Source organism: Papaver somniferum, unplaced genomic scaffold (assembly GCF_003573695.1).
Source record: "Papaver somniferum cultivar HN1 unplaced genomic scaffold, ASM357369v1 unplaced-scaffold_99, whole genome shotgun sequence".
Taxonomy (NCBI): Eukaryota; Viridiplantae; Streptophyta; class Magnoliopsida; order Ranunculales; family Papaveraceae; genus Papaver; species Papaver somniferum.
Window position 1 is genome coordinate 430,420 of NW_020653081.1, and position 16,430 is coordinate 446,849.

Sequence of the window (16,430 nt, forward strand, 5' to 3'; positions counted from 1 at the left end):
ATTAGATGAGAGTTATTTGTTTCCATTGGGCACCCTTTTGGGATGATGTGCTCACTCGTTCCCACTTCATTTTCAGTAATCAGAAGAAATGGAGCACATGAAGATATCCGTTTCGTAGCTTAGAGCTTTATCGAACCTAGTGTTATTGTATATCTTTTATTATATGTATTCTTTCTTTATTATGTAAACAACATATTATTATATTCATATCACTCGATAGATTTTCATTTATGTAATATCAGAGTGTATGGGTTTGTTTTGGGATTATTTTATGTAATTGAGATTCTTACGATCATTAATCTGGTTTTGATGCTTCAATTAGATATAATCCTATTAGCTAATAAGGTGATTAAGTTGGGGCGTCACAACATGTAGCCTCTCTAACCACTTATTATTTTCATTGTAAAATCTATGAAGAAAATCTGTTAGAGCCTTTAGGTGCATTGCTTTCATTGTACCGGTGTACTTATTTGTGCACCAATTATACGCAGTGTACTTTTAAGTACACCAGTTCATGCACTTTGTTTCTACATTGATTATGAACCTAAAACTATCAATTTAGTATTTGCATTTAGACCTGTCTATACACAACATATGTATATTTCTTCCTGACTCAAGGAATCACCACAGTGATCTATATCGGCCTCTACGAGTCCTGAATCCGATGAGAAGAACCACATATAGTAGGGATTGACTCCCTGACTCGAAGATTTTATTTTTTATTCTTATAGTAATATGCCAGACATATAAAAAGCTACAACCAAAGATAGAAGATTTGAGTTGAATGGTTGAGATGTTATAGTTGTTTGCAGGAGTAGGTTTATGAGTGGTTGATATGAAGGAGATGATACGAAACTTCTATACGTGAGAATTAATTTCGTTTAATTTTTTTTTTCTTTTATTCCAAAGAGTTTAGGAAACTATTCCCATTCAATTATAGTTGGTTGCGCGAGATAATCCATGGAATAATAATAATCCATTTTCGTAAAATTCGTTTTGGATTCTTCCCGTAGATTTCTAAATTTTTGATTAACTTTATCAATATCTCCTAACTGTGCAATTTTCGAATTGTAATTTGCATAAACCTATCGTTTTTTGTGAACGATATTTTACAATATTTTATATTTCGTTTCACATAAGTTGATGTTGTGTTATCATTTTGAGAGAAATGAACTTTTTGTTTACCCATTTATTCTGTACAAGGTCGATATTTTGCAATCGACCTGTTGATCGTTAATGTGTACAAAATTATACACATGTTTATTTTTAACATGCACATAGTTGTAAACCTATTCATTATTAATGTGTACATAATTGTACACAAGTTGATTTTAAGTCGCGTTGTTTGACATTGAAGTCGGTTCATACCTCTTGGTCAGAGCTAGCGAGGTCTGTGCATATACATTTGATCTTCTATATAATATCTCTTTTTAACTTGCATTTCATTTAATGGTGTTTGTCTGATCTTATTTACAGGAATTGGGTAAGCTCAGAGGATGAATTGAAAACGATAAAGGAGGTTGTGAGCACATTTTCCTTAGGAAGTGACCTCACCTTATGATCCTATGCTTGTAGCCCAAGATGCTGCAACACGGTGCAAGGTATACTTGGTTCCCTTTCTGTTTCTTATCTTAATGTTGGTCTCAGCTAATAAAATAATTGTGTTAATTAGGTTTCTTAGTTGAATTTGACCAGTAAAACCTTCCTGTTCACCAACACTACCGGTGTAGATTGCTTGTTTGTACTTTGATATGCATACAACAGTTTTATATGTATTAAATTTAAGGACTCACAAACATCAAATGACTTAGTTGAAAAAGCGGGGGTCTAACAACCTCATCCAATATTTCGCTTAGTTATCTGTATGGACTAACTCCAATACACTTTTAAGAGAATCAACTAGACAGTCAGACTCAATCTTAATGAAAAGTATATCAAAGAGTTATATCTCAATTTCTCAATTCAGTCCTCACTCAGACAAATAGAAATTTGCGAGCCTGATTGAATACAAGAGAGATAACTTGAACGGTACCAAAGACCAATGTTTAAGGATCAATCAATTTCAATCAACAACCAAAGGTTGGATTTACCAATTGATCGGTTCAACGCAGAACCTGTGGTATTTCAATTATATAAAAAAAATATAATGCGGAAAAGAAATAACACAGACACAAGAAGTTTTGTTAACTAAGAAACCGCAAATGCAGAAAAACCCCGGGACCTAGTCCAGATTGAACACACACTATATCAAGCCGCTACAGACACTAGCCTATTACAAACTAACTTTGGTCTGGACTGTAGTTGAACCCCAATCAATCTCACACTGATCCAAGGTACAGTTGCGCTCTTTACGTCTCTGATCCCAGCAGGATACTACGCACTTGATACCCTTAGTTGATCTCACCCACAATTAAGAGTTGCTATGACCCAAAGTCGAAGACTTTAATAAACAAATTTGTCTCACACAGAAAAGTCTACAGGAATAGATAAATATGTCTCCCACAGAAATACCTACGAGTTTTGTTCCGTCTTTTGATAAATCAAGGTGAATAGGAACCAATAGATATACCGGACTTATATTCCCGAAGAACAGCCTAAAAATATCAATCACCTCACAATAATCTTAATCGACTAGGGAAACAAGATATTGTGGAATCACAAATGATGAGACGAAGATGTTTGTTACTACTTTTCTATCTTGCCTATCGGAGATATAAATCTCAAGCCAATCTTACGATTGTACTTAAATACGATAGAAAAAGCAAGATCAGATCGCGCAACTACAGAGAAAATAGTTGGGTCTGGCTTCACAATCCCAATGAAGTCTTCAAGTCGTTAACCTACAGGGTCTCGAGAGAAACCTAAGGTTAAAGGATAATCGACTCTAGCTTATACAACTAGTATCATACATGAGGTATGGGGATTAGGTTTTCCAGTTGCTAGAGTTCTCCTTTATATAGTCTCCGAATAAGGGTTAGCAATCTAAGTTACCTTGGTAACAAAGCATTCAATATTCACCATTAGATGAAAACATGATTAGATTCAAGCTAATATCTTTCAACCGTTAGATCGAACTTAGCTTGTTATACACAAATGAAATGTAACTTCATTTAGGTTTGAGTAACCGTACCTAAACATGTACACCTAGTTGGTTAAACAATAGTTAACCAATGGTTAGCCATACAAGCACTTTCATATCAACCTTATTCATCTTCACCATAACTAGTTCAAATGACTCAAAAGAACTAGTTAGAGAGTTGTTCAATTGCTTAGATCTCATAGAGGTGTATAAGACACAATCGAACCAAAAACGATTTTGATTCACTCGAATCGATTCATGAACATTATAGCCACGGTTTTCAAATATTGCATTCCTTAAGTTATAAATGTCTTAGTTCGCGAATAAACCATTTTTTGGAAAATAACCCACTTAAGTACGCATACCGGTACACATACTTAAGTACCCGGATTGAGTTTGTTTTTAGTTCACAAACTCTAGCAGAAATTCAGGGGATGTGAACTTCCGACAGTACGCGTACAGGTACGCGGACTTAGCTCCGGTCATCCTAAACCAGTAAAGTACGCAAACATTGGTTCAAGGATTTTTGACTTACACAACAATGTTTATCTCCATTCATGGTTATATATTCTAAACTCTCATTTCAATCATTGAACATTCTTAGAGGATGTTACATAGTTGTTATTCACAAACATTTTTTTCATCAAAGCGATTATTAAGTTATTGAAATAATCAACATGACTTTCTCACGAGTAAAGATGAACTTGGCCAAAGAGAAAGCTTAATAACACATATTTCGAGAAATAGATAAGCGAGATAAACTCGGCTCGAAATAGCAAATGTGTATAATCGAAGTCTATATAGCAATACGACTTTTGTCTCAAGATAGGAGATAGAATAGATAGACTTTTGAGTGATAGATAAGTTCAAGTCTCCACATACTTTTTTGTCGATGAAGTTCCAACAGTTCCTTGAGTAGTTCATCATCTTTGCATGATGAACGCCGTGGAGTCTAGATCTCAACTAAACTTACTATCCTAATCCGAGACTTAGCTATTAGTAGACTAAAAATCAAGACTTATAGTTTTGGAAACTAAACTTGACAAACAAGCTTGAGATGCTTGCGAGTTCGACCGAGCAGTGCTCTAACATTAGTTAAACACATTGGAATGTATTGCATAAGGTGTGTACATACTGGTGCACCAGTGTAAATCCCATGCAATAGGTTTGTTTGTAGGGGTGTACATATTGACGCACCAGTGTATTTCCATGAAAAAGGTCTGTGTGTGGATAAGAATGATCGACTTTATGCATATGTTGGGGTGTACATATTGGTGCACATATGTAATTCCCATGAAAAAGTAGGTTTGCGTTTGATTATTAATAAACGATTTCATGCATGTTTTTTTAGGGGCGTACATATTGGTGCACTTGATGAAAAATAGGTTTGTGTGTGGTTATGAATGATCGATTTTATGCATGTTTTGCAGAGGTGTACATATTGGTGCACCTATGTGATTCCCATAAAAAGTAGGTTTGAGTGTCGTTATGAATAATCTATTTTATGTATGTTTTGTAGGGGTATACGTATTGGTCCACCTATGTAATTCCCATGAAAAATAAGTCTGTGTGTAGTTATGAATGATCGATTTTATGTATGTTTTGCAGGGGTGTACATATCGGTGCACATGTGTAATTCCCATGAAAAAAATAGGTTTGTGTGTTTATGATGATAGATTTTATGCATGTTTTGCAGAGGTTTACATATTGGTGCACCTATGTAATCCCATGAAAAAATAGGTTTGTACGTGGTTATGAACGATCGATTTTATGCGTGTTTTGCAGGGGTGTACATGCTGGTGCACCAACGTAATTCACATATAAAGAAGGTTTGGGTCTGGTTATGAATGATAAAATTTTATGCATGATTTGCAGGGGTGTACATATTAATGCACTAGTGTATTTTCCATGAAAAATATATTTGTGTATGGTTTTGAATAATTAGTTTTATGTATGTTTTGCAGGAGTGTACACATTGGTGTACCAGAGTAATTCCCATGAAAAAGTAGGTCTGAGTGTAGGTATGAGTGACTAATTTCATGCATATTTTGCAGATGTCTACATAGTTGTATACCATTGTTCCATCTCATGAACATATTGTATGTTTTATGAGTATTGAAGTTGGATTTTCTGGATTTTTGCAGATGTACATGGTTGTATACCATTGTCTCGTCTCTTGAACATGTTGAATTTCTTATGAGTCTAGATATTGGATCTGGATTTTTGCAGATGTGTACATAGTTATACACCAATATAAACTTAAAAAAATAAATAAAATGAAAATGATATAGTCATATGGGTACTCTTTTTGTAGATCTCGAAAAGAGCATTCCGAATATATAAAGTTTGCGAATTTTGGACAAATGGTTCGAAGGATAAATTGCTTTTTAAGTATTTTTATATTATTTAAAATTGCTGACATCATCATGAGTCACTTTGGACTAAATTGTAAATCAGGAAGGTTATTTGTGTATTTTCCATATTTTAAGTTACATTTGGACTAAAATGTACCTAATTAACTCGGATGGACTAATCCATACTTTTTAACGTGTATTTGGACTAAACCGTATTTTTCCAATGAAATCCTCTTAAATTTTCCCGGAAAATCTTAAAGGGTCTGCCGGATTTAAAACGAGAGATTTATATTATAAATTCTGAGTGAAATGTGAGTCTGGGGGATTCGGACAACTAAATAGTCCAAATGAAATGTAATGCTACCAAATCTCCTTGTCCCATCAATCCTACCTTGAGAATCCTGCAGCCAAACACACCAGAAATACTATCTAAATATTTGTATTACATCCCAAGTTTTTTGAATACTAAATTAATCAAATAAATTAACAAGCATGTATTTAACACAAAAAACAAATAAGTCGTATCGATACTTATTCAAATCTTAATAAGTTCTCGCAACATGATAGCAAGTCTTATATTAGAATCCAAGCTACTGAAAATATGAAGATTTGTAAATTAATTTTAGCGGGTTTTAAATTGCTTTTACGCGAGTTTTTCCAAACTATCTTCTAAGGTTTCGTGGATAACTATGGAAATTAGCTCCAGGGACTGAGCCACATGTGAGGTGGGTGGTTCCCTGGACCCACCCAAATATGTTCCTTTTTGACCGTCAATTTGTAACAAATATGAATGTTGCTGAACCTTTTTATGGCACTTATTATTATTACAAAGTCTGTTGCAGCAATAAATGTCACTAGTCTATTTGTAATGCGTATAAATTGTTAGAATTTTTGAAAGTAATAACCGGTTTTTGAATTTTATGATACAAAACGCTAATATGTCCCCACCCAGTCTAAATTTTTGTCTCCGTAACTGGTTAGTTCGGAATTAATTAATAATATCATGATTTCAGGTGAATTTTCTGAATTTTTTTTGTTGTGGTTAAAAACTAAACAAAATTCTCTCCGCTTCTGGCCCCATCGGAATGTTATTTCAACCAATAGGATTATCCTGTTTATTCACACCACCAGTATTCCCCGCTTTCCACATCACTTGGGACCTAAAACCTAGAAAATAACGAGACTTGGCTCAGTCATGTATAGTATACAATATTTGCTTTTCCCAATGTATTACGACCACCACCGTCCTGCACACAACTTGCAAATCTACTCTCTAATAACCTCCATTAGTCTCTGTCTTCTACGTCTAAATCCTTCTCTAAAGTCTTAAACCCTATTCAGTATCCTAATTCCTAAACTGTAACCCTGTTCCCTTTCTCTCTTCTCTGATTTTCAGAACCCTAATCTGATTAATTAACTCTTTTGTTTCGTTTGTTGCAGAAACTAATGCTAACTCACGGCGGGGTTTATCTAGAAAAAAGAAATCCCATCTAGACAAAGGTAATGTGAACCAAGATTTGTTACTAAACCCTATTTTATTTTTCCTTGCCTCGCTCTTCGTTTCTCTTTCTTCTCCCCACCTCACTGTTACATCTCCATTCTTTGTTGTTTTTTTCTTCTATCTTATGGCTTTTTTTGTGTCCCAGGTGATGATACACAGGTGATTGCTACTCATATTTCGAAACCTTTATTTTTCTTTCTCCCCTCTCTTCCTTCTGCTCGCCGTTTTTTTTTTATAAAAAAAAATTGGATTTTTTCTTTATGTCATAGGTTTGACTAGCCGTGTTTTAATTTACAGATGAGGGTCAACCAAATAGAACCAGGTAAGGATTTTTTAACAATGCCGACATTTTAATGATGTTAATGATTATTCATTTTATATTTTGTACATTCTAATTAGGGTTTTTATTATCACATTGTTTTGGGTTCTCTGACTGAGTTTTCGGGGTTGACAACATCAGAATGAAATTAGGTATTTGGTTTTAATGATTGTTTACATTCAAATCACGGTTCTAATTTTATGTTGTTTTGGGCTTTCAGACTTGATGATTTCAAGGATATCATATATGATTCACTGGAGCTGTTTCTAGAAATTGAATGAACAATGGCAGTTTGAGCTTGCCACAATTTAGAACTTTATGGGTAATATGGAAATGTACTTGATCCGTGACTGTGACACAGCAAAGAACTACTAACTCTACTGACAGGGACAGGGAAAGTCACCCGAATAGAAGTCCATCCTAGATTCTGACAAGTAAGTATCTCTCCTTCTTTAACAAGTAATAATCTCTCTAGAGAAGCAAGAAAATTATTTAACTGGCAAAGCAATAGAGAAAGAATAGTTTAAGCACATATAGGATGAAAAGGAAATCCTATTGCAGGTGACTACGGAAATCACTTAATAGGAAGGTGCAAAGAGCGGCATAACAAGTGGTGGGTGTGATTTTAGGTGAATATTATTATTTATTTATTTATTTATTAATGCAATACTCTAAATTTTGAATTAAAAAAAAGGGTGCAGCTTATATCTACTTGAATACATGGTATTTGGTGGGATGATATTGATCATTATCCCCAACTGACATTGATAATTATCCCCAAACCAGTATATTAAAGTGTGCTCCGAATTTGCCGAGCTTATCTAATCTATTTAGTTTAACCATTTCTGTAAATCCTTCGTTGTACATTAGTTTTGTTCTGGTTACTTATAGTTTTGGATCAATAAAGGATATTGGAATAGATAAAGCTAAATAGATTACAGTGGAATCAGTTGGAACATTGCATTGTTGTTGCTTTTTTTCTTAAAGCATGAATTTATTTGAGTTAGGCATCAGGCTTGGTTTCTTGATTTTGTTCTTCTGGACAAATTAGAAAAGCTTATCATGGAACATTACAAATGGAGTCATTTGGTAAAAATGGTAAGGTGAGCAAAACTTTATACGATTATGTTGTTGAGTTTTTTTTTTTGCTGAATCACAAATTTTTATTAATATAGAAACAAAAGCAGCCAAAGTACAGGACTGACCCGGTGGGAAAACAGGACAGACCCAACTAAAGTAAAGCTACAAAGAAAGAAAGCAGACTGGGACCAATAAGTACTGAGCCCAACAATTGAAAAAGCTAAAATACAATTTTAACAGCAAAAGAGAAAGAACTAAACACAATCATTTTAACTCAAACTCTGTGATATGTTGTATGAGGCATTTCAACTTGATCTAAAGAGGATGGCTTCCCATTATGAATAATAGTTACTCCTTGAGATAATCCTGCCCCATCTCTTGCTAAACTTTCAGCTGTAAAGTTTATTTCTTTATATCAATCTTCATACCAAATATCAGCCAGCCTGCTACTTTCCTTTAGCCATCTTGCCCTTACATACCAAGGAACCGCTCCTTTTCTGAAACTTTCCATTTCTGGATGGTTAGAGGATCTAACAATAATCTTGCTGCAATGCATTTTAGAAGCCCATTCAATGGCACAAATTACTGATACAACTGCTGCAATGAATTTTTTAGCTAAACCAACACCTCCAGAAATGGTACCCATAACCTGACATTGGTAATCTCAAGCAATTATGCCATAACCTGCAGCTCCAGGATTGCCATTTTCTAATCCTTCACAACACAATAGCATATATCCCAACTGTGGACCATTCCACTGACATGCTTTCAGTAAGACATTTTTAAAAAATTTCTGCTCCAGCTTGAAGAAGTTAAGAATATTGGTGTCATAATTTGTCAACCACTTTGTTCCATTCATTCTATAACTTCCATAAAACACTAGTTGCAGAATTCTTCTTTTAAAGCTCTCCAGATTGGGGTGAATTCCTTCATGAATCAATTTATCCATAATTCCCTTAATATGGCACATGATGCTATAATCCATACTTACTTAACAAATGTACTTTTATCTTTAGCAAATAGAAGGATATCAGCTAGTGAAGTTGGGATTTGGAAATTAAAGATTGGTACTAACCATTTCCATATATGAGTACTGAAATTGCAAAGCCAGAGAAGATGCTTCATATTATCTTTATCTTGTTGGCATATGCAGCATTTGGAAGCTAAGGAGTAACCCTTATTCACCATTTTTTCATCATCCATGTAAACTCCTTGTTGAATCTTCCAAATATTGCTGACAATTCCAGGATGCAGAAATGGTTTCCATATCAATTTAGGCTAATACATCTGAGGTTCCTTGATTCTAATTTTTTCAACAGCGGCAGTAGTGGTGAAAACACCCTTCACATCTCCACACCACACAATTATATCTTTATTTCCAATTACTGAAGGCAAAGGAGAAGGAATTAAACTTTGTAAGTCAGTGGGAATATTTCATTCTCCATTTACCAGTAAATCTTGAACCTTAAGATGAATTTTGTTCTGCACTATGACATTGTCACCTAACATTTCAATTAGGGGACTATCTCCAGTCCATGTGTCAAACCACACTGAAATCTTACTTACATCACCAATACACCATCTTATGTGATTTTTGAGTTCCATCCATGCCTATTTTAAACCTGGCCAAACTGAAGATAACTTCCACTGAGTACTCCAAACCCCATTTTTATCTTGATATTTAGCTTTAAAAAATCTACCCCAATCATCTTCTGAATTCAGCAGTTTCCACATCATTTTCATCAAAAGAGCTTTATTAATTACTATCAATCTCTTAATACCCAGACCTCCTTCATTATATGGAGTTCACACCTTATTCCAGTTTAAAGTATCATACTTTCTCTCTTCACTATCACCTGTCCATAAAAAATTTCTTATAATTCTTTCACATATCTTGATAATTGAGCTTGGCCACTTGTAGGCTGACATATTATAAATTGTAATGCTGCAGATAACAGATTTGATAAGAACCAACCTGTCATGGAAGGACAGTAATTTACCTTTACATGCTGCCAAATAACTTTGTATCATTTCCACCATTGGCCAGACTGTATCACTTTTAACTCTTCCAGGTTTTAGAATAACACCCAAATACTTGTCTGGAAAAGAAGTAAGTTCCATTTGAAGTAAACTTGAGATTTGAGTTTCCTTGTAGGTGTACAACCATCCACAAAGCACTTGATTTTTTGCTTATTAATCAATTGGCCTGAACTGTCTTGATAACTTTTAAGCAAGCTGAGAAGAGAATTCAAACTTTTTTTTGAACCATTGGTGAAGATGAATACATCATCTGCAAAAAACAAATGAGTGGGATATATCCCCTTTCTAATTACCATTGGTTGCAATTTTTTTGTTTCAACTAGTTTAGTTAATCCTCTACTTAAAACTTCTTCCATCAAGACAAACAAAATGGGTGATAGTGGGTCATCCTGTTTTAAGCCCCTCTCCATTGCAAAAAATCCTTGTGGACCCCCATTAACCATGACAGAAACTTTAGCTGAAGAGAATAGAACCTGAATCCATGAACACCAATCCTCTGAAAAACCATATTTTTGAAGAACTGAAAATAGAAATTTCCAATTTACAGAGTCATAAGCTTGTGATATACCAAGCTTAAGACCCATATTTCCACCCCTTCTGGTATGTTTCATCTCATTGACTAATTCTGAAGCTAGCATTACTTGCTCATGAATATTTCTACCCTTAATATAACTAGCTTGTTGAGTTGATACCAATTTTCCCATTAAATTACCCATTCTGGTTGCAATAATTTTAGTAAATACTTTAAAGCTGAAATTACTTAGACCTATAGGTCTAAATTGATTTGGCTTCTTAGCATTTTGAGTCTTGGGCAATAAAACTAAAAAATTTGAATTAAGACCTCTAGGTATATATTTCCTCCTGCAACAGTATTGTATAGCTTCCACAAAGTCATGTTGTATTATTTCCCAGCAAGATTTATAAAAAATACCTGAAAAGCTATCAGGACCTGGAGCACCATCTGCATTCATTTCCCAGACTGCTTTCTTGATTTCATTTGAGTCAGGTACCTTGTCAAGCTTGTTTTGGTCCTCATCAGTTACCAACTGAGGAATTATATCCAATAAAGACTCATCAACGTTAACATCTTGTAACTGAAATCTTTTATGAAAGAATTCAACTAATGTATCAGCAATTTTGTCTTGATCAACAACTAAATTTCCATCCTCATCTTCCAATTCACAAATCATGTTTTTTGTTTGCCTAATTTTAATATTTGTATGGAAAAATTTAGTATTAGCAGACCCTTCCTTCACCCATTGAATTCTTGATTTCTGCTTCATCATAACACTGTGTTGAACTTCTCTTGAATTTAATTCATTTTGAGTCATCACCAGATCAAGAAGAGCATTCTCATCATGAGGTTTTTCATCTGAAATTATCATTTTTTTCTTTAACCAAAGTTTCTGCTTCTTTAATCTTCTCATGAATATTACCAAAGACTTTCCAGTTCCATTCTTTTAATGCTATTTTGAGTCTCTTAAGTTTCTGCATAAAGACATAAGATGGATCTCCAAAAATTGGCTCTGCCCAACAATCAGTAACCATCTTCATAAAATCATGATGCTCCAACCACATTTTTTGAAACCTTAAAGGAGCATTTTTTGGCTTGGGAACATTAGCACAGCCACCCATTAAAGGAGAATGATCTGACACCACTCTAACACCTACTTTATACCCCCAATCTGCATACATTTGAATCCATCCCATATTAAAGAAAGCTCTATCTAAATTGCACAAGATTCTTTTACTGCCTTGTTGACAATTAGACCATGAATAGTCTAAACCAACATTAGGAGCTTGTATGAGTTCACAAGCATTTATACATTCATTGAAATCTAGAATTGATCTTCTTAAAGGAGAATTACCACCAATTTTTTCTTCCATTGTAAGTATTGCATTAAAATCTCCTATGATTAACCAAGGTTTATTTAATTCACTAATTAGCTGCATTTCAGATCATAAAAATCTCCTCTGCACTAACTTAACATGAGCATGAACCCCAAACACTAATACATTACCACTTTTACTGTTATCATTTGACTTGTGATTGAAACAACCGAGGGAGTTGCAATAGAGTTACTCCAAAACAACCATATATTGCTTTTGTGATCAACTGTAGCATTATGAATAACCATACTCTGCATACCAGGCAGATTTAACTTATTACAAAAAGAAGAAGAACATTTGATTTTTGGTTCTGCAATCCAAACTAAAGTGGGACTAAATTTCTTGACTAAATTAAACAATTTCTGCTGGGCGCTAGCTCTTCTAAGGCCCCTAATATTCCAGTAGAAAACTTTCATGGTTTTGGATGGAGGTTTGAACCCCCTTTTCCAACATTTTTCCTAAAGTTATACTTGGTTGGTGCTTGTTTAGAAGAAGTAACTGTAGAAATATTTTTGATTACTGAAGAAGAATTACTTGCTGCATTTACTGTATGATCTACTTTCTTTTTCCTAGAAGACTTCACCACTGAAGTCCATGTTGTGAATTGCACTGGTTATGTAGTAACTTTTCCTGTACCAGCATCTACAAACTTAACTTCACTTTTTTCTAGTCCAGTTACCTCAGCCATTTGAATAAGCTTATGATGTTCTATTTCTGCCATTATTTCTTCATCAACACTTAAACCATCATCTTCTTGATGCTCCATTTGATTTAGAACATTAAATCTACCACTGTTTAATTTTACTACTTCGGGAGTAATCTGAATATTAGGAGATATAATACTTTAAACTATTGTATCTTCTACCATAGAATTAAGAACAGAATTAGACTTACTTACTTGCATCACTTCCTTTTCTGCTTCAGAAAGACAAATATCAATAGGAATAATGGGGGTTTTTGGAGTTTGTTGTTGAATAGAAATATTTTCTGGTGTAGAAAGTTGTTGCTGAATAGGAGGCATTCTTTTTTTAGGAGCTTGCTGTTGACAAGAAGTATTACCAGTTTTAGGAGTTTGCTGCTGGCTAGAAGGATTGCCATTTTTAGGAGTTTGCTGCTGACTAGAAGTATTGCCAGTTTTGATATTACTCTGAGTATGAGCTTCACCAGCTGAATGATTTTTACCTTTTTCCATTCTACATTCAGTTATCAGATGTCCTAGGATTTTACATGTAGAACAAAACTTTGGACAATCTGGAATGAGAATATTTTGAAAGAAACCTCCATATTTAGTACCTATCCATATCTTGTTTGGAATAGATTTAGCAAAATCCACATCAACCAGAACATTTGCATAATAACCCACTTCACATTTCTCTGTTGCAGCATCTAGTTTCACAGGATTACCAAATTCTTTACATATTTTAAAGAGAATTTTCTTAGTCCAAAATTCAAGACCTAACCCTGGAAGTCTTACCCAAACCATAGCTCTAGATGTTCTTTGATTCTCTGGACGAAAGTTAGAGATCCAATTTCTTACCTGAAGAATTTGATTTGTAACGTCCCATTTACCTTCCTTGATATACTAGCGATCTACTGCGTTTGCTAATTTAATAGTGAAGAAACCTCTTCCTAATGGTATTAGTTTACATTCACCCTCTAACTTCCATTGACGATGTAGAATGATAACAACATCTACAAACTTGATTTGTTGTAGATTTAATCTTCCAATCAAAGAGAATCTCCATAGATTTAAACTTTCTTCAAATAAATCATCAGGCAATTCTATAGATGGAAATGTCTGAGAATTTATTTCATTACTAGAACTTGACATATTACCCTTATTTATTTTAACTTCAGTGATTTTTGGATCAAGATCCATGAAACCACCTGAATTAATAGTGATTAAACATGAAAGAGATGATTAAACACAAGATTGACTATTTTTTTCACCTGAAATTAATGAATCTGGACGCAGAAAACGAAAAAATTGAGATGAGAATTTTGCCGATTCAACCGCCCGAGTCGCAGAGCTCAAGTCGCCCGGTTTACATACATCTATACGAGTAAACTCTCTTCTTTATATTCCTTTCTGCTTACGAATCATTTGTGCCTTACTGTTCATTATTTGATCAAATCCCACCTACATGAGGAGATGGTACTCACTGTCTTATCTCAAATGGAAGAGCACATGGTTCTCAACCATGTAGTCGTGGGTTCGACTCCACATATAGCATTGAGATCCTTAGACGATGCACCAAAATGTATTGCGGACAAAAATGATCCAACATCTTACGGTATGTTGAACTGCACGATAAGATTGGTTCACTGGTGATGTGCATAGGGGGATCCTTAGACCATGCACCAAAATGTATTACGGACAAGAATGATGCAATATTTAATACGGTATGTTAAACTCCATGATAAGATTGGTTCACTGGTGATGTGCGCAGGGATATTTATTGTATTTGAACTTGAAGACAAGAATGATGCAACATTTTGATTTGTTTTATTAGGTTCCAGGGAAGTTTAATTTTGTTCCCTTTCTGATTAATCGAATTAAATTAGTTACCAGTCATTCACTTAAAGAGTAAAATTTTACAAGGTTGACTTTATTAGTTTTTGACACTTAATATGATCGAATTAGTTTGTCAAATTGTACCTGTGTTTAACTTGCGTGATAAACATGACTGCAAATCTGAGCCCGTACGTCGACTTCAGCTGAAATTGAGGTTCCAAGCTCAAAGATGTATATTGAGACAGGAGCATTGAAAACTCAGCTGCCGTAATTTGATCCTTACCTTAATTAGGGATGATGAATTTTAGCCCGTGCAAAGCACATGCCTGTCACCTAGTTCAACTTAAAGCATTAATTTTCTTGACCCCGTGCATAACGTCTTTTGATGCTTAGTCTGACGGTTTTAGAACGAAGCTGCTATGCTTCCCTCACTCTCTACCCCTATTAGGTGGTACTGTTTTTAATCATTGATTTCTTGGATATTGAATCCAATGATTAAAAACAGTGCCATCTAATGGGGAAAGGGAGTGGGGTAAAGAGTGGGGGATGGATATCATTTTCGTTTGGCAAGAGATGCAAAACTTTATCAGGTCAGTCAATTCCTTGAACGTGCAGTTCGGTTCCAATGCAATACAATTACACAAAGTACTTTCAACTTGGAGACTTGGAGTCAACAAAGTAAAACAGATTTCTGTCACTTTCTATCGGCCACACAAAATACCATCTATGTCCAATCTAATTGGACGTCTAAGATCGTTTCGTAGGTGAATTAAACGGCTACAGATTAGATAGTACTATTGTTCGAGTTATTATTAGCAATTTTTTTTCTTTTTTTTTTTTTGTAGCAGTTGCAAGTCACGGTCAGTAGTAGACTCAGTGCCAGTCGCACAACGGCACAAGACACAAACCCTTAGATGGGAATAAGAGAGATGTGTAGTTGTGTACCCTTGGATCTGATTGATAGAGTTCTCCACAAAGAAAAAGAACCACTTTTTAGGGACGGTGGTTTTTTTGGGACCACGGTTTTATTAAGTCAACCTCCCTATATTTATAAGGGGTGTTCTAAAATTAAGTAAATACACATTTATCCTTTATTTTAATTTAAATCAAAACTAACATAATAACTATATAAATCTAATCATATGTATCTAATCTAAATAAATCTATTAACCAAAATCAAAATCAAAATAAAAAAACAGGGGGAATCGAAAATTTTGAGTTTTGAAAAAAAAAATTATTCTCTTCTTCTTCTCTCTTTCCTTGACGTTCCTCGTTCGACTGAAAAATGCGTATTAACCATCAAAATGAGTTGAAAATGGAAGTTGCAGAGAGAACTTCAGGTAGGAATTATGTGAAAAACTTTGTCGAGCTAACCGAATCTAATGGAAATGATGAACATGAAGAACAATTTGGCTATTTTGCAAAAATAATTCCTAACCAAACCTTAGTTCGGTTACGTCGCAAAAAACATTTCCAACCGAACCCTAATAGTTCGGTTAGTTGCAAAAAACGTTTCCCAATCGAACCCTAATAGTGAGGTTAGTTGCAAAAACCATTTCCCAACTGAACTTTAGTTCGGTCATTTCGCAAAATATTTCCCAACAGAACATCAGTTCGGTTACGTTGCAAAAAATATTTCCTAACCGAACCCT